General features: G+C 45.3%; 1 protein-coding gene and 1 long non-coding RNA gene across 4 annotated transcripts in view; one reads left to right on the top strand and one right to left on the bottom strand.

Moving 5' to 3' along the window:
• GAS7 (growth arrest specific 7) overlaps positions 1 to 25,625 on the top strand; it is a 111,199-nt gene that overhangs the window by 12,316 nt on the left and 73,258 nt on the right. The gene's annotated exons all lie outside the window — the stretch shown is intronic.
• LOC118175990 lies at positions 590 to 18,217 on the bottom strand. The gene is made up of 3 exons (XR_004755236.1): positions 18,208 to 18,217; positions 12,626 to 12,635; positions 590 to 658 (listed from the first exon to the last, which is right to left on the bottom strand). It is a non-coding gene; the product is annotated as an uncharacterized LOC118175990 (long non-coding RNA).

Genomic DNA, 25,625 nt, shown 5'->3' with positions numbered 1-25,625 from the left:
AGATCGATTGATCCATAAAGTGGCCATTTAGCTTATGTAGTGGCCACTATTGATTGCAATACTTAGTGAAAGTCCTCTTGCTTTCTGTGCCCTCAGTTCTAACAATATCCTTCCAAAGTGCCAATATGCACCCAAGGAGGCTTTCTTTAAAGCGTCTTTGTTTTGGATATTACCTATTTCCTTGATTTCCCATCCCCTTCTATTTATTTATATTAGTTATTGTCCCTTGTTTCAATTTCCATGCAAATCTTTTTATTGCAGGTTTTTACTATCTTTTCCTAATCTTCTTCCCAAATACCCAATTATCTGGGATTAAACTGTTCTTTCTACATACAAACTTTACTATTTCAGATTCTTAATGAGCCATGTTTGAATCATAAATCCACAGGACTTCAGGAAAACACCTGAAGCATTAAGCCTTCCGTCTTCTAGACAAGCAATACCACCTTTTTCACAGAATTTACATTTCAACAAGACCGAATTTCAAGCCGAATGCCAATTTTTCTCATGCACTTTGTTAGTAAGCCCACACAAAACAATGAATCACTCATATGTATCCGTCAATATGGGGGTTTAAAAGGTATTGAGGCCTAAATAAATTCGCTCTCCCCCTTCTTACCAAATTCCCAGGGCTCAAGCCCAAACCACCAAAGAAGTGCTGCTCCCGCCTTCCTCCTTGTTACACTCAAAACATTTGAGAAGAAAATAGGAATACAAGATGCACTACTGGGCCCGTATATTGGGCACCAGCAATCAACACTTGGATAAAACAGCACTTCTTTTCGGTCTGTCATGCGCTTTGTTTGTCTCCAGCCACTCCCCTCGTGGAGAATATGGAACCACGGATCGGAACTCCACGCTCACTTCGCAGCGATGCTGCGTCTCACTCACAGCACAATCATGCAATCACACAGAGAGGTCCCTTGCACTTCTCGTTCATACCACAAGAATATATCACTTAAAACAATAACCAAACTTTTTTGTATTGTCTCTGGCCGTGTTCTTCGTGGAGTAATTCACTTCACAACAATACTTTGTCTCAAACACATACATTTACACAAATGCTTTCAACATGAGATACCCAGACATCCTCAAATAAGACATACAATTATTAACACTCCAATTAATATCCCTACAGCAGCTGCAAATATTACTCGGATAACCTTGTCACAATTTTGAGAGGCCCGCTTACCCTTCTCCTGCTTCTTATACAGTCATTAGCAGGTCCGTCCCGGCTCCCAAAACTGGGATGCAGTGGTAACCTTGGATTTGCTTGATCTGTTCCCAAGATCGCTAGCGGCCATTCTATCGGTCAGCAAATCCCCCTTGACTCTATCAGTCACCAAATCTCCCTTGACCGCTCTGTCGGTCAGCCTGTAGGGTACCCTCCTCCCTTACGGGGACTATGCTGCACGTCAGATGTCTCTGTGCGATTTACCAACTGCCCCGGCCACGCGTACGACTTACAGGCCCTTCCTGTACTTTAAAACATGCCGTTTGTCTGTGGCTTCAGGAGGTCTTTGCTCCTGGAGCAAGCGGCTGAGAATGAAGGCTCCTCCGAGGAAAATACTTGGGGTGCACCTAGGGGCATCCACTCCTCAGTCAATCCCACAGCCGAGCAGAGCATCTCCTGCCTGGCTCTGACTTGTAGAAAACGGACTCCACAACCAATAAGATTGTAAAGTAGGTATGTTTATTCAGTGCTGGGCAGCACGAGGTGTAGTCCCACCAAAGTATTATGCACCTGACACGGCAACTTGCCTTGTTTATATGCCGTAAAGAGTTACATATGCATGAAGTTTCACAATATGCCTATACATATTCATAACCTGTCCCCGCGTCATATTAAAATTAGTTCCAAGGAGTCATTTCCATAAACTCCTCCCATGGGTGCTTGTGCAGTGTATTCTGGTGGTGGTCGTTGGAGTTGCGGGAATGAAGATTGATGACTCTTCCTCGTCACCACTAATTGACCTCTTGTCTCTGCGCAGACTTAGTTGCTCCTTGGCTCTTGTCCATCCGCAGTTTCTACCAGTTTCTTAAGACAGGCTCACACTCTTATTAGGAGACTGACCTTGGTAAGGAGCCCAAAGCTTCTTACTTAAGTTAATTTTCACAGTGCACCATAGTTAGCAAAGACACTAAGTAGCATCCTAGTTTAATGCCATCAGTGCTCTATCTCTACTTGATAAGATTCTCTTAACTCCCTCTCTCAACAGTTTCTTCATTTAGTTTTTCAAGAGCGGGGTGCTTCTGCAAGTGTCTCTATTGAAAAAAATTTTAAAAAATAGGCTAGCTGGAATTTTTATTTCATACCACTGTGTAAAGCATTACTTATTAAGAGGACCTCTTGTAAAGGACTGGTGTGTGGCAGGAAAACTGGGCCATCAGCTATGCAGATCTGCACTGTATGTGCAGTGTAGGCAGTCAGGCCAAGCCCATGCAGCATGCGGCTGTAGGCAGAGCAGAGGGTTTAGGCATGGGAGTGTTCCTCTACAGTGAGAGCCCTTACATACATGCCATACCAGCAAAAGTGCACTTCTGGCTGGTAAAACTTACTCTGGCTGGGAGGCGGGGCAGGCTGTACACCAGGGGCTACAGATTTGACACTGTATGCTGGCTGCCAGAAGACTTGCTCTGTGCACACTGAGGTAACCATTTGGGGGAAGCACTCCTTGCTCCTGCTAGTAATCCAGTTTTCCACATCATTCTATCAAAATAGCTTTTTTATTAGTCTAGTGCATTTGTGGTTAGCCTTTTTCCTGGTAAATTCTTAAAGGAGGATGCCATGGGTTACTCAAGAACTATCACTCTGTATTTTGTAGCAGTGGAACAGACCAGCGCCTTTTAACATACACCTTTCTTAACGCTTGGGAACAGTCTGTGTTGCTGGTATGGGACCCTTTGCAATGAATTTAGGCTGACTGACAGGTGGCTTTCAGAGACCTTTGGTCTCTGATCTTTGAACTCCTAGACAGGTGCAGACCCAAAGGTCAAAAATATTTCCTTGGCATTTTTGGAAAGCTGTCAGGCACTTTGTCCTTTATTTGGTAAAAGCAGACTCTTTGCAGATTCTTCTTGAGCCACAGATACTTGCACTGTGATGCTGACAGCAGAAGCACTGTAGTCTTCCAGTGTTGATCTGGGCACCGAATTTCTTTACTGCACATATCTCCCAGGGCTTTCCCAGCTCAATGACAACTTTAAATAGCCGTTTGCACCTTTGCTACTGCAGTTTCCAGGGTGTCTGGTGGAAACAAAATACATTCAACATTAGTTGTTTTGTCTTGTATCGCTTTGTGTACACCTATTGATCAGTTCTATGCCTTTCTCTTTTGCTCTGTCTTATCTTTTTCCATGGGGAAAAAGAAAGCTCAATGGACGGTAATTAAAACTTAAAAGTTTGTGAAGACCTGTGATAGTCTTATCTGGAAGGAAGACGTGAGTGGTGAGTGAGCTTTCCACGGCAGTCCCACAGAGTGCTTGCTCCCAGGTAAGGAAAACATGCAGCTGATCTGAAAGCTGCAGGGGGACTTCCTGGCCCAGCTGCAACCACATTTGCCTCTCCTGCATCAAATGCAGAGCTAGACAGCATTGCTAGTAGAGTGCTGCTAGAAAATGGGTGATGCTGCAAGGCACAATACATATAAAAATGTGGAAGCTGCCTCTGGGCTGTATGCCTAACATGCAATTGTTAAGTTATCCCATTAGCACTGCATCTTAGCCATGGAAGTGTCCTCTTACACTCAGTGAGTCCAGGCAAGGATAAAAGGGATAAAAGCTTGAGAGCAAGCAGGGAGGCACATCACAACATAATTAAGAGTCCCAAGCTGCTTTTATTTTTTCCCATATCTGTCCTTATCCTTTATTTAAAACTCTTGTAAATTTTCCTTACATTTCAGAGACACGTCTGTTATCTCAAAGTCAAATTTCATCTCTTACTAAGCCTACCTTGTGCTTTCTGGCATTTCAGCATTGCTCACTGCCTCATGTTAGCCTTCTTACACTGATTCAATCAGAGACATGGTCAAGCAGTGCTGGAACTGTTAAGAAAAAAACAGTAATTGAATGGAAAGCAAGAATGAAGTTAAAATGAGGCTTCTACTCTCACATGAGAACACACGGTGCTGCCAAAGGTCAAGCTTCTGTGGAAGAGGGAGAAGCAAGGATCTTTGAGCTGGTGGACACTGTTTGGGACATGAATGATATGTGTAGGACTCCAGTTATTACTCCCATATATAATACTTAGCATTTCTCACTTGTTATGATGTTACTTTTTTTTTGTACTTATCAAAGTTCTTCAGGCTTTTGACTGGATTAGCCTCATGTATCATTTGCAAATATTTACAACATACTTCTCACTCTCCTTTTCTTGAATTAGTTGAGAAATTAGCTGCATCATCAGACCTTTGTGGTTGCACTGCTGGACTTTTGAGTTAAGAAGACTAACTCTTCTTTTTTTCTGCTCCTTATTCTCTGGCTTATCAATTTTTGATTTTACACAGTAGTTTTCTTGATCCTTGACTGCTTCTTTTCTTCTGAAAGTTTCACAGAAGGAATGAATTTTCACAAGCATACTTCTGATAGGTGGTCTAACAGAAGATGCCAGCACTCCCAAGAGTACCTAACAGATAGGCTTATGCCATCATTGCTATAACATTACTATCAAGCATATTCTTTCATTCTGCTTTTTTTATTCTGATAATCTATAGGTACTTTCAAAATGTTCTTTCAAATTGACTGGTTGGATCTGCTTTGTCTTCCTGATCCTTACTAATTCACTTATTTAGTGCTTCATTCACATTTCCAAAACAAAATTCTGCAGTTGCTGAGTGCTCACGTGCTCCTCCTCCTTAAGCCAAATACCACAAAGCCACAAAGCCAGATCTACAACAATAATCTGGTGTATGACAGAAGTAGTTGCAAAGGAAACTTCCTTCAGTTGCTGCACAGGTGAGACTTGGCTGTAGAACAGGAAGCATCACAAGCTGTCAAGGTTCTGGTAGTGGGGGTGAAGGACCAATTAGCATGGAAGAGTTTAGGAGAAAGAATAGAGATGCAGAATAACAGAGATTGCAGGGGGTGACAAAGAATGAAGGATTAAAACAGTTTGAATTTGATCACGGTATGGCAAAGTGCCATGCAGAAGTTGCACAGAAGAATTGTTATTTCCAAGGGGCAGGCAAATGCTTAACTTGGAAAACAATAGCTAGAAACTGGATTGGTGAATGTAGTGTATTCTGCAGTCCCAGAGAAATCTGTGTCCTTTCTGCAGAATTCTGTTTAAAAACCCTGCTGAGGGCTGTGTGTGTAGCACATGGCTGAGTAGTCCCAGCACTGCCCTTGTAATGAGCTGCCTGAGCAGCAGATTTGCTTCTCCTGTGCCAGCTGCTGTATAATAGGGCTAATTCATTACCCAAGGCCAAGTAATCACTCTCAATAGCAAGATTCAAAGGAGAGCCTATGACTTATCTCATTGTGCTGTGAACTGATGATTATCACAATGATAACTGGCACCAAATGAAGATGGGAGTTGAACTGCAGAGTGTTACAGTATGAAGAATGGAACTTCAGGTATTTCCAAAATGAAATCATATTTAAATGATCTATGGGTCCTTTTTGGAATATCTTTTTGAAGTGAAACTGAGTCTGTGTCAGCTCCCATCTCAGCTGCATTGCCCCAGGTTTTGCTGGATTCCCACACTCTTGCTTCCTCCTCTGTCCCTAACCAGCAGGATTTACCAAGTCTGAGAAGAGATCATTGGTGAGGTACAAAGCCCTCCCTCAGTGCTGGCCAGAGACATTATTATGTTCTCTACCTCAGCAAACTGGGTTCTTCTGATGTATGTCTTCCTGGATGTGCTAGAAGGGGTAGCTGGTGAAAATCACCATTCCCAGCATCCTGTGATTGCTGTAGCTGGTCTTCTCTGCTGTCCAGTGTGTATGAAGCAGTATGCTGCACTCCTTGTCACTGGAGGAGGTAGGAGACAATATGGCATCTTCCAACATCTCTCTCATTTATGACCACCTGTTCTGGCATCTTCTCAGCTTTGAGGTGGGACCTGACATGTCTCAGATGTGGGAATCTCTGCTGGAGCATGAAAGGAGATCTTCTGACCATATTGGAGCTCTATAAACAGGAAATGCACAGCTAAAGACTGCAAGCAGTCTGTGAAAGGAGAAAGAAGCTGAGGGCTCAGCTGCTACACTCACTGTGACTCAGGGAAATTTATGTGAAGTATGTACTCACTGAAAGCTACATTTTTTGCAGTACTTTTTCCTCTAGTAGGCTGGAGAACTTGATCACTTGATCATTCAGTGATGCCCAGCAAAGTTCTTCATATCAAAGCCTCATAGGCTTGCACCTGTGCGCTGCTCCTTCTGAGTGTCCAAGTGAGTACCACTCCAGTATGACCAGTATGAACACGGGAACTGCCACCTTCTATGTGGCCATGACCCAGTGTTGCCCAGGCTCCCTTCTCCAGGCCAAAAGCTGCTCCACACAGATCTTCTGGGTTGAGACAGTGTTAGTTTACAGCCACGTGTAGATCATTTCAGATACTCAGATCACCTTCACAGAATCACAGAATTTCTAGGTTGGAAGAGACCTCAAGATCATCAAGTCCAACCTCTGACCTAACACTAACAGTCCCCACTAAACCATATCCCTAAGCTCTACATCTAAACATCTTTTAAAGACCTCCAGGGATGGTGACTCAACCACTTCCCTGGGCAGCCCATTCCAATGTCTAACAACCCTTTCGGTAAAGAAGTTCTTCCTAAGATCCAACCTATAACTCCCCTGGCGCAACTTAAGCCCATTCCCCCTCGTCCTGTCACCAGGCACGTGGGAGAACAGACCAACCCCCACCTTGCTACAGCCTCCCTTGAGGTACCTGTAGAGAGCGATAAGGTCACCCCTGAGCCTCCTTTTCTCCAGGCTGAACAAGCCCAGCTCCCTCAGCCGCTCCTCGTAAGACTTGTTCTCCAGAAAGATCCTTGTTAGATCATTCCAATGGGTGTCATATGGGAAGCTGCCCCCATCTTGGCAGTTCTGTCCTGTTGGTTGTCGATTTGCTGGCAGACAGGTTATGTGGAGAGCTGGGCTGGCTCAGGCAGCAGGTGGATTCTGCCATAGCCTCAACTGTACAGAACTATTCTCTGGAAGGTTTGTTCTTCTTCCCCATTTTCTTTTATTGTGGTTGACCTCAGTGGACTCTGCATGAGTCTTGGAGTCTCTGAAGCCAATGTGTCTTTCTTGTTTCTGAATATGAATAGGCCTTTCTTGTTTCTGAAATATGAATAGGCCTTTTGCTGTCTTTCAGTTTTCCCGCAGTACTGGAGGAGGTGCTGGTGCTGACATCCACAGGTGATCAGGGAGGGCCAGCTGAAGGCCATGCACTTCGTCTTGCGCAAAGCAGCAATTCCTCAACCATACTCTTGCATCTGAAAAAATGGTGATTTTTGGAACATAGGTAATGAAGCTGGCTGTATTAAATGGAGTGGCTTTTTGCTGGGCAAGTTATGGATCTCTGGAAATTGCTCTTTTGGGACTTTAGGATCAGAAGTTCTAGTTGCTTTGCTTGAAGCGATGGAAGATCCAGTGTTTGCTTGTGATTAGAGGGGAGAGGGTATAAAAGTCTCTTTTCCCTTCCTCATGGAAGGGAAGTGCTTTGGGGAAGCTGATTTGAATTGCTGTGCCCAGGCTCTTCCCTTGCTGTGCTGGGATGGAAGGTTTCCTCCTCACCTATTCTCATGCAATCTGCTTTTTTTTTTTTTTCCTCCTCTTAAAACTTCATGCTTTACCTTCCATGCATCTTGTCCTCCAGTGATGGGAAAACTTCAGGAAAGGGCTGTAGCACCTTCATCATTCCCCAAAGCTGTTGTTCACTGGAAAAAAAAAAAAAAGGCAAAAAAAAAAAAGCTATACTGGGTACTCTGATGCCAGCTTTCCCGCTACATTCCATTGGGAATCCTAACTCATAGCCTCTGCCAGCAGTGTTTTCAATGCTGTCTTTATGCCTTCTTTGTTGCCTAGGTGAGCCAACTGGAGAGCAAGGTCAGGTAGGAGATGCAGGTGATATCAACAGACAGCCTTATTTTCCACCATTTAGGGGCCAGTGTATAATAAAGGATGTGTGTCTGAGGTCAGGGCATCTATCTCATGGGAGGCAATATTTTTGCATGGGAATTTTAATCTGCCAAACCTGCCCCATTCCCACACACCAACACAGAGCTAGATGTGCTGTGTCTGCTTTGCTGCCTGCCCTGGACTGACAGGGTTTTTGTTTGCTGCTTTTGGGTGTTTGAGAGTAAACAAATTGCAAGTCCTGTGTCAGTGCAAATGTTCCAGCAGCAGCACTACATCTGTCCCCTGGTCCTTTTAGACCCCTGATAATCCAAACTATTGTCTCTCTTGTGTGTTATCTGAATAGGAAAGTTATCACCCATTGTCTTCAGTGGCTTGTTGATCACAGGGCTGGTCACATCCCATGCTACTCTTTAGAGATACTGGTAGAAAAGTTTAACTGAGGAGATTTGCAGTCCAAACAGTTTCTTCAGTTTCATTGTGCATAGACAAATGTATAATTTTATTTCTATGATAGCACGTCATTGTCCTAAGTTATAACACTGTGCCTGGGTAGCCTCACCCCAATTCATACTCTATATAACTCTGCATTTCATTCCCACATCAGCAGGAGGAAATCACTCTAGAAGAGTGGCTGCAATGGAGAGACTGGCCCTGCAAGGATTTGCAGCTGCCATGCATGCACACAGCAGGCACTGCCTAAATCTTAGCAGAGTTTGGAGCAAGTTTTCTCCAAAAGCCTGTGCTTGGGGGAGGGGGCTATGTGTATGCACAAGCCTTTCTGCATTACCTCACAGCTTTTGCAGTGGGATCTTTCATCAGAGGTCCAGTCTGTTCTCTTGATAACGGGAGGAAAAACTGCAGTCACGTGGCCACACCTGCAAGCAGTGAGACCAGTATTGCAAACTGCAGGGCATGTTATACTCACCACTACTGGAGCCTTGCCAATCTGTAAGGGTTCCATAAACGAACATCTCTTTCTCAAAAAAAAAAAAAAAGCCAATCTGGTCTGCGTTGATTTAGCCTGTGTTGAAGATATCTACTACAGAGGTGCTGAGATAAGAGCCAGTTTCAAAAAATGAGCATGGGGACCAAAGCCAAGAGTTTTTGAATGAGTGGTAATCTGTGGTACCTTGCTCTTGTGTCCCCAGCATTCAAGACCTTTCAGTCTCTCTGAGACACACATCGTGTATAGCAGAACCAAAGTCAGAGTCATTAGAACTCTTTTTTGAAAATTAAAGTGATGCTGGCCAGTAACCTTTGCCTTGCTCTGTGTGGTGGAGGGCTTGTGTGTTCCCGTGTTGCTTATTTAACAGTGCAGCTATCAGCAGCTATTGGTGCTGTCTGACTGGATGTCTGACATCTGTATCCCAGTGGAGAAATGCAACATGAGCACTGTCAGGACTGTTTGGCTTCGATGCAACAGACAGCTGTCATGAACAGTTCTACCTGCCATGCAGGGCACGTAGCAAATGGTCATGGTCATGGTTTATCATTGTCACCTACCCTTTTTTCAGATGGTGTCCAGCCTGAACAGCAGCTTGTTATGGCTTGAGAAAGCAATGCATCTAAAACCCTTATAAATACTTCCTTTTATTTTAACAAATAATATTACAGCTTAGACTCTAATAGAGCCTGTACACCCAAGCTATGATATCCTGCTCTGCAAGGAGCAGTAATAGTTTCTTTTTGTCATGTAACTTATGACTGCCTCAATTGTCTTATCAGACTATTTCCAAGGAATTAGTTGATCATTACAACACAGGACACATTTTTCCTCTGTTGTAAGCTTTTTCCTTTATTTACAATGTTGTCTTCCTTGGCAATTTATACATTTTATTCTCAAGGTGATAAATTAATTTCTAAATTTGTAAGCCTTCCTTATTCTTTGGTGTTGGTTCTTTTTTTTTTTTTTTTTTTTTTCTCTGCTTGACATCAGCTCCAGAAGTAGGAAGGCAGCTTCTTCAGTTGAAAGAAATAAATATATCACTCCAGGAAAGAGCAAGCCAGATCTGAAAGCTGTTCCTGTAAAACTAATTTTGATCTCAGCCCTGTTTCCTGTCTAAAGACTTTTCTCTTTCAGTGGAGACCACGAAATGTCACATTCGTTATTTTTGTTCAGAGCATGCTGAAAACATCTTTCAGCTCTAGAGACTCCCTCTTAGGAGCATGTTCTAAGGGATAAGAACCACAAGTTAGAGCAAAGTTGCAGTTCTCTGTATTTTTAAGCAGTATTATTCTGATGAACAACAATATTGAGTGTGCTGCTATGGTGTAGTAGGCTGTGATTAATTAGACACAGATTCAATATACTTATGTGTGCAAAACTACTAGAGTGAGGCCAAAACCAGGATAACCTCCCAGTTTTCCCTCAAATAATGCAGGCTTTGTTTTTCTTTGCATGGTGAGATCCTGCAGCTGTGCAGGATTCCCGAGGGAAATTCCATTGGTAATCAGACCAACTATTCTCTCTTAATCTAGTCAATTACAGAAATTTGGGGTGGACCACATAGAGGTTCTGTGGCAGGAGCACCACTGCACCAGTGAAGGTGGGTAGAGACAAACTTATGAGGGCTGTAGGAAGGTGGCATGTATACAGTCGTACACAGACACAAATCCTGCTGATCTTGGGTTGTCCATAAGCTCTCAGTATTCTGGTTCAGCAACAGGCCCTGCAATATTTAGTGCAATGTGAGGGATGTTTAGGCTCAGACAGTCAGTATATAGTTGACTTCAGGTGCTTTAGCCTGGGTGGCATAGCAAGGGTGGAGAGCTGGCCTAGACTGGCCTCCCCTTCTGCCTCTTTAATCCCAGCCTGCATTTGGTAGCAGGTCTGTGCTACCTCCCTCTATGAGCCGGTCCAGGTCTCAGCAGAAGGTGGCTCACTGTTTTCCCAGGGTTGCTTTTTAGCTGGGTGAGCTCACAGGACCACTGAGCATGAGAGCCCATTCAAAGTGAATGTCAAGAGTGGGTATGGGAGCAGAGTAGGACACAGCTGTCAGGATAGATCACTGCTCCCTGGTACTTTACTGTGTGGTTGCAGATGCTGGGTTTCCAGGGTTGCTGAGATTCCTTCCTTGTCTCTCTGTGACTGGAGTGGTTGGGGGTGAATCAGTTTGAGCACACAAATTGCAAAGTGTTACAGATGATACCAGAGCCACATGTCCACCTGATCACTAGCATATAGGTGTGGTGCTCAAGCAGGTTAAACTCAATCATCTAAGGGAGGCATACAGCCTTTGTGTGCAGATGATGCAAGATGTTCTGGCTTCTCCAAAGAGGTTTGAGTGTTGATTTATGCTTAGCACAAAGCTGCTCAAAATTCACCAGTGGGAAAGGACAAGTCCTGGGGTTGGTGTGGGCTAGAGCTCCTCCTACCAGCTCTGGTGTCAGATGTGAGGCTCTGCAAGGGGGCCATATGCATTTGATGTCCATTGCGGAGGGGGCCTCATAGAATCACAGAATCACAGAACTGTAGGGGTTGGAAGGGACCTCGAAAGATCATCAGGTCCAACCCCCCTGCCAAAGCAGGTTCCTCAGAGCAGGCTGCCCAGGTAGGTGTCCAGACGGGCCTTGAATATCTCCAGAGAACCACAACTCCACAACCTCTCTAGGCAGCCTGTTCCAGTGCTCCGTCACTCTCACCGTGAAGAAGTTCTTTCACATGTTGGTGCAGAACTTCCTGTGTTCTATCTTGCGGCCGTTGCCCCTTGTCCTATCCCCACAAACCACTGAGAAGAGGTTAGCTACATCCTTCTGTCTCCCACCCCTCAGATATTTGTACACATTGATAAGATCCCCTCTCAGTCTTCTCTTCTCCAGGCTGAACAGACCCAGGTCTCTCAGCCTTTCTTCATAGGGAAGATGCTTCAGGCCCCATATCATCTTTGTGGCCCTCCGCTGCACTCTTTCCAGGAGGTCCCTGTCTTTTATTGTACCAGGGAGCCCACAACTGGACACAGTACTCCAGGTGAGGCCTGACCAGGGCAGAGTAGAGGGGGAGGATCACCTCCCTTGACCTGCTGGCCACGCTCCTTTTAATGCATGCCAGGATTCCATTAGCCCTCTTGGCCACCAGGGCACACTGCTGGCTCATGGTCAACCTGTCGTCCACCAGGACCCCCAGGTCCTTCTCAGAGCTCCTCTCCAGCAGGTCATCCCCCAGCCTGTACTGATACATGCGGTTGTTCCTTCCCAGGTGCAGGCCTCTACACTTGCTCTTATTAAACCGCATTTGGCTTCTTCCTGCCCATCTCTCCAGCTGGTCCAGGTCTCACTGAATGGCAGCACAGCTTTCTAGCGTGTCAGCCACTCCTCCCAGCTTTGTGTCATCGGCGTACTTGCTGAGGGCAGACACTATTCCCTCATCAAGGTCATCGATGAAGATGTTGAACAAGACCGGACCCAGCATCAACCCCTGGGGAACACCGCTAGTCACAGGCCTCCAGCCAGACTCTGCTCCACCGATCATCACCCTCTGAGCTCGGCCAGTCAGCCAGTTCTCAACCCACCTCACTGTCCACTCATCTATCCCACACTTTCTCAGCTTTGCTAGTAGGATGTCATGGGAGACAGTATCGAAAGCCTTGCTAAAGTCAAGGTAGATGACATCCACTTAACTCCCTCCATCTACCCAGCTGGTGATGTCATCGTGGAAGGCAATGAGGTTGGTCGAGGATGATTTCACCTTAGTGAATCCATGCTGACTACTCCTCATAATCTTCTTCTCTTCCAATTGCTTGCAGATGGCATCCAGAAGAAGCTGTTCCAACACCTTTCCAGGGACAGAGGTGAGACCGAGTGGCCTGTAGTTTCCCGGATCCTCCTTCCCGCCCTTCTTGAAGACCAGAGTGACATTGGCTATCCTCCAGTCTTCAGGCACCTCACCCATTCTCCAGGACCTTTCAAAGATGATAGAGAGCAGTTTGGCGATCACATCTGCCAGCTCCCTTAGCACAGGCGGATGCATCCCATCGGGACCCATGGATTTGTGTGCGTTGAGCCCACTCAGATGCTCCTGAACCACTCTCACGTCCACCAGGGGGGAGCCCTCCATCTCCCAGACCCTTTGTCCTATTGCCACGGGCGAGGAGTCCCTGGGGGGTGTCCTTGAAGCAAAGACTGAAGCAAAGAAAGCATTCAGTACCTCTGCCTTCTTGACATCTTCCGTGACCAGTACCCCCCCCTTGTTCAGCAAGGGACCCACCATATCCCTAGTCTTCCTCTTGCTGTTTACATACTTGAAAAAACCCTTCTTATTATCCTTTATCTCTCTTGCAAGCCTCATCTCTAGGTGGGCTTTAGCCTTCCTCGTTGCATCCTTGCAGGCCCTGACAACATGTCTATACTCCTCTCAAGAGGACAGGCCCTTTTTCCACATTTCATAGACCTTCCTCTTCCTTTTGATCCTATCAATGAGCTCCTTGCTCATCCATGCAGGTTTCCTGCCCCCCTTCCCCAATTTCCTACTCTTCAGGATGCACCGATCCTGAGCATGGAAGAAGTGCTGTTTAAATGTTGCCCAGCTCTCACAAGCACCCTTGCCTTCAAGCAACCTAGCCCATGAGATACTCATCAGTAGGTCCTGGAAGAGGTCGAAGTTGGCTCTTCGAAAGTCCAGGGTAGCAATCCTGCTTTTAGCCTTACTTCCTCTGCCTAGTTCCATCTGGAACTCCACCATCTCATGGTCGCTGCATCCCAAGGTGCCCCCAGACTTCACAGCCCTAACAAGGCCATTCCTGTTGGTAAGAACAAGGTCCAGGAGCACCCCCCGCCTCATCGGCTCCTCCACCACTTGCGTCAGAAAATTGTCCTCAATGCATTGTAGGAACCGTTTGGACTGCCTGTGCCTGGCCGAGTTGCTTACCCAGCAGATGTCTGGGTAATTGAAGTCCCCCATGAGGACCAGCACTCGTGATCGTGAGGCTACGAGCAGCTGCTTGTAGAAGGCCTCAGCCTCCTCCTCCTGATCTGGTGACCTGTAGTACACCCCCACCACCGTGTCCCCCATACCAGCCCACCCCTTAATTCTCACCCACAAGCTCTCCACTTGTCCTTCACCCTCCCCCAGGTGGAGCTGGGTACACTCTAATTGTTCCCTCACATAAAGGGCAACCCCACCCCCTTGCTTCCCCAGCCTGTCTTTCCTAAATTGGACATAGCCCTCCATGACAGCATTCCAGTCATGCGAGCTGTCGCACCACATCTCAGTGATCGCAATGAGATCGTGGCCCTGTGACCGAACACAGATCTCGAGCTCATCCTGTTTATTTCCCATGCTCCATGCATTGGTGTACAGGCACTTTAGGGAAGCAGCAGGTGCAGTTACCCCTCATGGCTTGTTGAAAGTTGCAGGGAGAAGAGACTTGAACAATCGGCTCTTGCAGCATGTGAGCAGCTTGTGTGCAGGAAGTGGGAGATGTGGCTTCTCTTATTCAGAGTGGGTTCAAGCTTGCATTTCTCAGTTCCTTGAGGAGCACGTTAGCTGCCAGGCTGTGCCATGAACATCCTCCTGCCTGCTGGGGAAGGCTGGCTGAGTGCAGTCAGCAGGCAGGAGCCCAGGGGACGCAAGTAGAGTGAGCATGGGGAATCCAGAGGGATGGCAGGTTTCTCGTAAGCTTTGAGAATTGTTTCTGCTGTGATGGTCCATTGTAATTAGACAGGTGAGTGGTCCCGGAGGAGAAGCTTCTCAGTTGGGAAACTTCTTAGTAACATGTAGACAGTGAAGAACAACTTCATCTTTACTTGAAAGAGACAAAATGAAGTTACTCAGACTTCTTAGTAGCCAGCTAATAAAGAGGTGCTTCTGGGGTTGTGCTTTTTCAAACAGCCTGTCTGGAAGGAGCTTGGTCCTCCATTTCTCCCCAGTGATTACAGGAGCACAGCTGTAGGCACCTACATTCATTCAGATAAACTCTACCAATCTGTAGTCTGAATTCAGCATCTGTTCTGTGTTGTCATGCTTCTTTCCTAGGCATGAGGCCAAGGCTGGTGTTTGTTGTTCAGGAGGTTGTGGGACCTGCCTGTACATGCAAGGCTTTGCTAAGGCTTCCAGTTCCTTTCTTCATAGACATGGCTGTTGCAGCAGTACATGAAAATGCATTTTAAAAAAATTACTATTTTTTACAGGGCAGAAGGTGTCTCTCAGGTATGAACTGTAGCACTTTTTGTTGAACCTAAGTGCTTTCTATTCCTGCCTGTGTCTCCCTGAACCCAAGTATTCAGGTGGCTGGGTGCAGCACCACAGATGTCACAAAGGGGTTGGCCTGTGGACTTCATAGAACAGAATAGTTCAGTTCTGAAGGGACATACAAAGATTATCAAGTCCAACTGCCTGACCACTTCAGGGCTAATCAAAAGTTAAAGAATGTTATTGAGGGCATTATCCAAATGCCTCTTGAACACTGACAGGCATAGAGCATCAACTATTTCCCCAGGAATCCTGTACCTGACTACCCTCACAGTAAAGACATTTTTCCTAATATCGATCGAGTCTCAACCTCCCCTGGCACTGCTATGTGCCATTCCCACATATCCTATCAGAGAGAAGAGAATGGCACGGTCATCTCCATCTCTCCTTCTTAGGGAGTTGTAGAGGTCATGTACTTAGCCCCCTTTTCTCCAGACTAGACAAATCAAGTGTCCTCAGCCTGTTATCATAGGACATTCCTTCCAACCCTTTTACCAGCTTTGTTTCCCTCCTCTGGACATTCCCAAGTATCTTAGCATCACTTCTATATTGTGGAGCCCAGAACTGTACAGAATATTCAAGGTGAGACCACAACAGTGCACCTTCATGCAGAGCTTCAGGAGTGAAGTGGTGCAGATGCACACTGGCATGGGCAAGCTGCTGGCAGATGTGACGTCCTAGGAGCTTTCTTTTTTGTGTTTCCATGAGGGTGTTTCCATTGCTCCTAGATTAGCTGTATCAAAAACTGTGCTACAATACTCTTTTCTTTTTCTGCTCTACACAGGGTAGTAGCTTGCTATCAGGAAACTTTTGGCCCTGTATATCAGATGGATTCTAAGTTCAAAATAGAGTATTTTTCACTGAAATATATGATTACAGGCTTTAAGAATCCCATCTGAAGCAGTGAGATATAATTGCAATAATCTTTCTTGCTTTGTCTAGATTAATTTTTTTGCAATCCCCAGCTTCAAGTTACCTCAACTGCAAATATGACTGGTTCACATGCAAAAGTTACTAGCAGTTCATGTGAAAAGGGCTGATAGTCTGGGAATTATTACTCGTTAAGGTAATTTTGTCCAGGTTACATGAGAGCAAAGGTAGTGCTGAGAAAAGGTTAAGGTGATGTGAGAGTAAGGCTGGAGGGTGGGTGCCTTGCTGGGGTGCTTGGCTGGACAAGGAAACAGGCAGCTCTGTATTTCAGCCTCGTACAGAAACCCTCAGAAGCATGTATGTGCTGTGCAGCCTAAGGGCTTTGGCAGAGACCACTTTGTACAAATCCAAGGCCATTGATCTGCAAAACCCCTTGAATAATACAGCACAGGCTTGGATCTGGGATCATACCAACCTCAATCTGAGTTTTTACCAGGTCTCTTTAAACAAGGGCCTTGTATCTCTGTCACTCAAGTACGTTCATTTTTACTGGCATTTTTAAAGGCCATTATTTAAGTGGGGTGGGGAAGATCTACTGGATCACTCCAGAAGCTTTTCTGCTTCATGATTCAGACTGGATTGAAGAAATCCTCTCATATTTGGCTTGTGGATGCAGAATTGATTGAATGCAAATGAAAAATGACTGATCTCAGAAGTTATTGATAAATAAAACTGAACCTAGGCATTTCACATCCCTTTGTAAATGTCCTGGTTTGTGTCTCTGCAGGGAGATATTACTGGTTTGATGGTAGTTAAAAGTCTTGTATTTTTTCTTAAATATCAGGATTAAGGAGAGGTAAACCCCACATGCTGGTGGTCTCTGGGGCCTTATTCCCAATTGCTGTCAGTCTAAATGGTTGATTTTACAGTTGAATACATTTCATTCCTCATAAATTATTCCCCAGAGGACAGAAATTAGGTACTGTTAAGCAGTTTCTCAATAATCACAGCACTTAAGCATCAGAGTCCTGTGTAAGAAAATAATTTGTGATAATGTTATTAAAGTCTGTGTTATGCATGCAGTCAAAAAAGATTACGTAGTCCCCACCCTAGTTCTTTAACTTTCAGCTCCAAGTGTTGGCCTTTTCTAAGTAGCGTTTTCCTATATTAGATTTTGTTTTCAGTATGTAATCTCATACTTGAAATAATATTTCCATTTTAAAAACAACTGCATATATTCCAAGTCACCTCAGGCAATGTCAGTGTAGTGTGATCTTTGAAAACGGCTACTCAGGGAACATATGCGTATCTCATACTGTAGTCACAGGCTCACTCCTCTGCTTCATTAAAGTCTCAATGATACCTTCGTTATTTCTGAAAAACAGTTGTCTGGTCTTTTTTTTTTGAGGATGTCCAAACTTCAATATTCTCTACAGGCTGAACCTGCAATTTAAATTCATTTTTATCCTACGTACGATTCCATCTCCTTCTTTTCCAAGTGAGAAGTCTCCTTCTTTCTTCAAGTGAGACCCTCTGTTTTGCCTTTCCTATGTTGCCAAAACTTTCCCTCCCTGATCTTCCACAAATTCTCAGAGATGATTAGCAAAGGCTCTCATACTTATGAGCCAGTTTTTTAAAAGTCTTAGGATGAATTATTCAGTATCAGTGTTCTGTGTCTTCCTTCCCTGTTGCAGGCAAAGATTTTAACTCTTTGTTGCTAGTATTAACTGTGGCAACCACTTGATCACAGATGATTTTTTCATTAGCAGATGACTTTTTTGTTCAAGATACTGAACACGATCATCCATGGGTAGCTTTCGTTCTCTGCTGCACAGCAAGTGGTTCCTTTACTTGGTCTTCCTCTTAATACTACTGCATTTATAGAACATTTCCTGTTACTGTTAATGCTTTTTTTTCTAATTTTATCTAATATTACAGCCACATTTCCTTAGTTGTTGTAAGAGTAACTGTCACCTTATTTTCCATCTAAAAGTAATCTCAGAGGTTCCTTTCTTTACATGCATAGCACCAAGCACAAAGGGTTCCCAGTCCCAATGACTTCTGGTGCTACCATATAATAACCAGTAAATACCAGTGCTACAGTAAAATGCACTTATATCCTGTGGACAAAAGAGGAAGATGTATATTGAAATTGTGAATTCATTAAACAGGAATAACTTGCTGGATGTAGAACAAACAAGTTGATAGATTTGCTTTGCCTGCTTTGCGAGACAGTGAGGCTTGGTGATAAATCTTGAGTAAGCAATGCATTGTAGTGTCTGGACATTGTGGAAATGCATCCTTGCTGAAGGATAGTCCCAGGGGTAAGAGGCCAGCCTTCTTCCAAATGTGTATATTCAGTTCACGATTCTGCAGTGAGCTTTATATGCAATGGCAGTTGTCAGCCATTTTTTCTAACAAGTTCCTTTATCCTTTTTGCTGCATAAATTAGATTGAGGTGAAGCAAAAATGCATCCTCATAGACATCTGATTGGAGGCTTGAAGTACAGAAAAGTCCAGAAGGGAATGGGGTGTCTAGAAGGAAATATGGCATTTTTAAAATGAGGAGATAATTAATTTCCTCTAAATCAACATTAGTAGAGAAGGGGAATGACTGAGCAAAAGGGGAGGGGCGGGTGGGGAGGAGGTGGTTCAGTGATGCTCATGATGTTCTTCTGAGGATGTTCTCAGTTACAGGGTGGGGCAAATTGCAATTCATCAATGACTTTTTCCAGGGATTTCCCTCCCACTAGCTCTTTTATGGACTGGTTTCTTGTACTTGCATTTTTCCAAGCTGAATATCATCTTGTAATTTCCTGTCCATATTTCTGCCTGCTCCACTTTTCTGTGTGTGTCTGTTCTGGCTGCAGTTGATCACCTCCAATTGATGGCTCTCACTGTTGCGGACCTGCTTGGCTGCAGCAGCCTCCTGATGCTTTCTTTTAGGTCTGCCTTTGTCATCCTTGGTATCTGCTGCCCTTCCCCCTGTCTGCAGTGTGCTGGGTTAAATTTTATTCTCATAAATGGGTCATCCCAGGACTAAATGAGCTTTTACAAGTGTGGTGACCCAGGCATTCTTCTGAGATGAAATGCTTGTACTGTGCAGTTTCATTAAAAAGAGGTCTGAGCTCCCTTTGGTGTGTAAACAGATGGAAGCAGTAGCTCTGAGGACAAGAAACTGTGGTTTCTCAAATGCTTCAAGGTATGCTGCTAATTAGAAAGTAAACATGAACAGACCCTTTCACGTCAGCATTAGTGATATGTCAGAGATAAGAGGCATCCATGTTGTCAAAGGTTGCCCAGCCTATTAAGATGATGGCTCACTTTATAGCCCTGGGTATGTGGCATGTGGGAGAGATCCAGGTGTCCTCTTCCAAATCAGAAAGGCCAATCTACACAGGAGAAACAGAGGGGGACAGCAGACACAGAGCACACTTTGCACTGCTGAGGTCTCTGTGCACCAGCCCAGTCTTTGATAGAGCTGCAGAGGCCAAGTCTGTGTGGTGGGGCTGGGGGGGAATGTGTGGCTCTTGCCCAGCAGCCAGATCCTGTTCTGCTTTATGTGTAAAGGGACATTTTCAGAGGCAGCTGATGCTGCTGTGTTACTTGCACATCACATTTGCACTTTTTCTAATATGTGTATTGGGAAAGAAGCTTTTAGGTGAATATAACATCCTCTGGTGCCATTCAGCTTCTCTGCCTGTGCTGGTGTGTCCAGACTGCCCCACGGGAGGTGGAAAGGCAGCCAGGTGCTTGTGGTCATGCTCAGCACATCCTGCCATGAGCACCCTCTGGTGTTACTGAGACTGGTGGGGAAGGAGGGCTTTCCTCTAGTGACATCTTTCTCCACTGGGGTAGAAAGTCCCATACTTCCCCTTCTTAGAGAAAGGTCTCCTTAAAAAAACACTGGGAATGCTGCAAAGGTACATGCCACCAGGGCTGTCCTTGCAGGAAGTGCCTGCTGAGCCTGGCAGGACACACTTATCCCAGCTGCAAGGGGCAGCAGGTGTTGTCTACCTCACCATGGAGCCCTCCCCTTACTGCCCTTGTCCCCTGGCATGTGGCCACCACAGGCCCCTCACACCAGCGCTGCTCCCAGCCAACTCCCACCCAGACTGGCACAGTTCCATGCGGTGTCTCCCCTCCTAAGTGGCCTCTGGTTGTCTGGCTGGCTGCAGTGGCTTGGTGGCAGGCAGGCCATGGAGTCATGGCAGAGCCATGGCTCTGACTTGGGGCACTGGCTGGGGCTGCTGCAGCCTGGCTTGGTCTTAGCAAGTGCTGGGAATGGTGTTCTTTTCTTGCTTTTTGTTTGTTTGCTCATTTATGAAGAAATATACCATTCGACAGCAGCAAAAAAATAACAGCTAAATGTCATGTCTGTCTTCATATGCTTTACTGCAGAGTTGCTGGCAACAACAGTTACATTCCCTTTGCCTGAGAGGGATTATGAGGGAGTGCACAGGAATGTGCATCTGGCAGCACTTTGTATCTTGTCTGTTCAATTGTTTTTTTTCTGCATCTGAGTTTCCCTAAGTTTTGGTTATATAAAGCCATCTAATGGAGGGAATAGTAGGTAGGAACTGCATAAGAGATTTCCTCTGCAAGGAAGCACCATTCAAAAGAAGTTAAGGACAATTGTAAATAAAAAGTCACATCCAGGCTGCATGCAGAAGTAGCTGGGGCTCTGTTTGGGGATCCTGACCTACCACAGCACCAGGGAGAAGTAAATTTCATTTTAAAGCGCAAGAAAATATAGCAGCAATATGCCTGAGTCTTAATAGCTGTGCTTAAGGCCTGGGGCCAGGAACAGAATCTGAATTAACTATTCCAATTTTGTTTTAATTGCACAGATTTTGAGATAATATTTATAATAAAAATATCTTATTAGAAATGGAGATCAGCATAAGGTTCTCTGGGACCTGGTCCCAACATTCTTCCTAACAAAGGGAGGGTTTTTAAAGTCTTTTATAAAGTAATTAAAGAAGAATATATCAACAACTAACCCACATTACCCTTTAGACAATCTCAGAATATCCTTTCATTAACTTCTTTTGAGAAGGAGAACACACCAGCTCTGGAAATCTCAGCAGAAACTCTACTATGTTGCTTTTACTTCCTTCTCTCTCTTGCAGATGGGTTATTCATGTGTTCCAGAATATTTTTGTAAATTTCCATTCCTGGCAAATGACAGCAGCAGAGGTGGATGGGACCTTGCCTTAGATTTGTTGCATGTGCATGTGTGCACATGGGAGAGCATCTAGCTCTAGCATATAATTTTAGAGAGGATCCCTTCCTAAAAGAACAGACACTAGTTCTTAGTTGTTATGAAGTTTATTTTGTCTGGGAAACTGCAGAGCACAGCAGTAGAGTCATACTTGTTAAAAAAACAAAACAAACAAACAAACAAAAAACCAGTGTTGTCTGAGAAATGAAGCACATAAAGCCATGCCCTGACACAACCCCTTTGTAAGTGGTGTATGTTTGTCATGTTACATTGTATAAATACATTGTACCCTTGAGAGAACAAATTTCTTGCACGGTGATTTATAGATTTTTCGTTATTATTTTATTTTTACTCATTTTTTTCTTTTTGCGCCTTGTGCATTGCTGGAGTGGAAGTGTTCCAGCTTCTGTGCAATCCACACAAAAGCAAGCGACTCTTCATTGCTAATAGCTACTATGGTGGCACCACATTCATGTCCTCCTGTGAGATGCTGGAAGCCTGTAATCTGATTTGGAGACAGAATGTTTTGCTGCTGGGGGCAGTTTTTTATTGTGTTACTGCAGTGGCTGATACTGGATTTTGTTCACCTGACTGCTGTGCTCAGGGTCAGATGGAGTGCTGCAGAAGGAGGGGATGCTTACAATTCCTAGGATCTGTGGAACTGTAACAGAGCTGACGGACAGGTCAGCAACCAGCCAGGCAGCCCACAGGGAACTGGCAGGAGGCAGGGGCTGCCCCCCTGCTTGGGCCTCAAGGTGGCGGGTTTCTAGGTGCCATGCAGAAAGTCAGGTGGAGGTGGTGGAGGTTTCTGTTTTTGTTTCTGTTCAAGTTTTTTTTTTTTTTTCTTCCTATTTAAACAGTTACTTCTTCTCATTTGTCTTCAGATAAAACAAGGCATCTGTTTTCAGAAGTAGTGAGGCATTGTTTGGGGACAGTCATAGATGGTAGCATGGCACATCCTTACCAAGGCCATGGTGGCCTGGGGCTGCCTTGTAGTTCTAAGTGCATGCATTTTGCAGTTCATCACAACATCTTGTGAAATATCTGACTATGGAACTACATCTAATCTGAACTCATCCATTCTTTTTGGCTCTGATTGGACAGACTGGGCATATCCCTGCATGCAGGTGAGCGTGGGAGACTCAGAGCTTCGTTCTGGGCTGATGAGAGCGTGTTCTGTCAGTGCATATAGAAGAGGGAGCTTAGCCAGACTGAACATCCCTGCAACGTAAGGACTGCAGGTCCTGTATAAAATCATTTGGCATCATTTCCAGACACTTTTTTTTCAAAACCAGTTGTACTCACAGGATCCTAGGAGCACAGAAAGCAGTTGTGCTGCCCTGTCCTTTGCTGGTGCTCAAGCCTGTTGTGGGTACTTCTCTGCCTGCCTTTTCTGTGCTGCAGAATTAGGGCATAGGGCATTGCTGATACCAGAGCTCTGCAGGGCTGTGAGAGTCACGGGCACACTGAGTTAAGCAGTGCAGGGAGAGGGGACAGACTGTAAATTTAGATCGTTCTGGGAAGTTTCTTTTTTTTAACGGCTTCTAGTCTCCATCCCCATTGTAGAGCACCTGGAGCATGCAGTGTTGAGCTGCCTCTTGAGCGCCAGATTGTCTTCTGGTATGGCATGCTCTGCAGTTACTCAGTGGGGATCTGTCATTTCCAACTGTAGACAAGCAACAATGCTGCAGCTGGCCTGGTCTGGCCTTGTGACTGTCTAGGCATATGTGGGGTGACTCTTACAGTACAAGGTTTGCCCAACAATGGGCCTGTTGTCCCTGGCTGCCCAGGACAACAAAGTCCTTCAGAGCACTTGGCCCTGGTGCTCTGCCTTGTACCAAATGCTTATGTCAGGGATGGAGCTGGAATATACCTCTGGAGCACAGCAAGTGGAGGAGGGTGCCATGTGCTGAGCCATGCTGGGCTTCTGGCTCCTCCTGGGCTGCCTATGTCACATCCAGCCCAGAGCTCATGAAATGCTGACGATGCCTTAGCCCCAGGCTTTCATCTTTTCCTACCCATTTCCACACTGAAAACTGTGGTGCAATAACACTTTCCTGGGGAAGTCCTAGGATCTAGGCAAGCCAGCTCATGCCAGCCTGTGGCAGAGCTCTGTCTCAATTCCAATTGAGATAATAGGCCTGCATTTCGGTAAGCTCATGTCAAAGTTTGTAAGCCAATTGTATGTGGGAGCTTTGGCATAGAGATGCGACCCTGTCAGCTACCATCAGCTCTGTATCTCTTGAGAAATCAGCTTTGTCCCAGCTGGACACATCCTGTTATTTTGACAGCATGGTGGGAAGACATCATGGCTTAATTTCCTAATAGCAGAAAGGTAGCAATGCAGAGCGCTCAATATGCTGCATGTTGGTGAACCAAGCTGGCTGTGTACTAACATATAAACTGTTTACAGACCTCCATAGCCCATATTGGCTCCGCTAGCTAGCAAATTAGATGCCAGGTATTAACTCTGAACAGCAAAAAAAAACACAATACTGCTGAAAACAAGATTAGTGGGAGAGTACTAACTTCTTTATTTCTATTTGGGAAGAAGAAAAAGGAGTAGAGATGTTTCAGATAAACTCTTCACATCTGAGGGATGCAGTTTGACACAGCTGTGTTTGGGAGTGAGTGAGAGGTACCACCTCAGTCCTTCCTGGCATTTTTGCTCTTGCCTTTTAATTTCTGCATGGCATGTATGTGTATTGACTTCCTGTGGAGCCTCATGGGGATGTCAAGATCCCTCTGTTTTCTCTTCAGAACCTGGAGCCTTTGAATGGACATGGTGTGTGAAGTCTTTTCTTAAACTTGTTGCTGCAGAGGTGGGCTTCTGCAGGATGGAATGAATGCAAGGTGATGCTCCTTCATTTTCCTGGGGCAGTAGCAGGGGTCAGGCACATGTGAGGTATCTCTCTTCATCATTGCTCAGTTTTGTTTTGAACTGGGATTATTCCACCTCAGCTAACATCAGTAGGAGTCAAGCTCCTCAGCTCCACATCTTCAGCTGGAAACCCCCCACCAGGGGCTGGGAAGTTTACATGCACTCTGTCAGGAGCTGCTGATTCTGTTTGACCAACAGAGGTGAGGCTGCCAAAGCTACATATCCCTAGGTGCAGGCAGCAGTGAGGCTAAGCAGTAGGTATGCAACACTAATGGATGGACAGTACTTAAATACGTATACATATAGCCAGCCGCACAGATCCAGACAGACAGAAACACTCAGCACTCACACAAACAGCACCAATAATCTCATCCTGTCCCCCATGTAGCTGAACAAGATAAAGGTCTATTAGTAGGGAATACATACCTATATGCAATGTGAAACCTTCCTGTAACTCGCCTGAGACAGTCTGTTCAGGAGCTGGCAGTCTACTTGGCAGCTGAGCCATGGATCCTTTCAACTCACACACACAGACACACACAAGCAAATGGGTCTCAGCCAATTCCCAGAACTTACGGTCTGTGGAAGAGACCAGGATTGGACCTCTTGGTCCCTCTAGTAGCCAACTCAAATAGACTCTGGTCTCTCCAGTGTCTCGTCCAGACTTACATCTGTTTTGATACCTGGGTAGTTCAGCTTGATAAGCACCCACATGATACGCTGGTACTGTAATGTCTGCAACAGTTTGCTTTTGTCAAGTGTAGGGCGCTGACAGAGGCGAGTATATCAGTCCCAGAAGACAAATTGCCTGCAAGCACAGTGCTCTTCAGTGGATCTTAGCTCAAAGCATGGTTCTGGGCACAACTGTGTCACATCCAGGGACCTGGGTGGGAGAGGAGAGGAATTCCGGCAGCTGGGTCTGACTGGGAGAGCAAGCCCACAGTGAGGAATATAGTGCTGGACTTCAGAGCCAAATTGGAAATGGGTTTGCATAGCTTTAGGAGAGTTCATCCCAGAGCGGAAAGCTGTCCACAGGAACTCACTCCGTGGTCCTCCAGTGGAGTGTCACAGCTGTATGGGGTTGGTGGGAAGGTGATGGAGAGAGAGCTCATCTGAGGAAACAGCAGCTGCACAGAGATGTTGATGTTATTTAGGAGGACAAGGGGTGAAGAAGAGTTTAGGGTGGCATGGAGGAGAGTTATCAGGGAAAGGGATTTTTTTGAGAAGAGAAAAATGAGAGCTGTCCTGTTAGCCTGGCATGTGGGTATGTGCATGGCTCCAATCCGCTGATACAAGAAACACTGAGATGCCCTAGCACTTGGTACAGGCAAAAGGACTTTTTCTTTTTGAAAGTGGGTGGTGTTACAGAAGG

Source organism: Oxyura jamaicensis, chromosome 18, assembly GCF_011077185.1.
Source record: "Oxyura jamaicensis isolate SHBP4307 breed ruddy duck chromosome 18, BPBGC_Ojam_1.0, whole genome shotgun sequence".
NCBI classification, from domain to species: Eukaryota; Metazoa; Chordata; class Aves; order Anseriformes; family Anatidae; genus Oxyura; species Oxyura jamaicensis.
The sequence above is the reverse complement of the archived record's forward strand: the minus strand, read 5'-3'. Positions and strand labels throughout refer to the sequence as shown.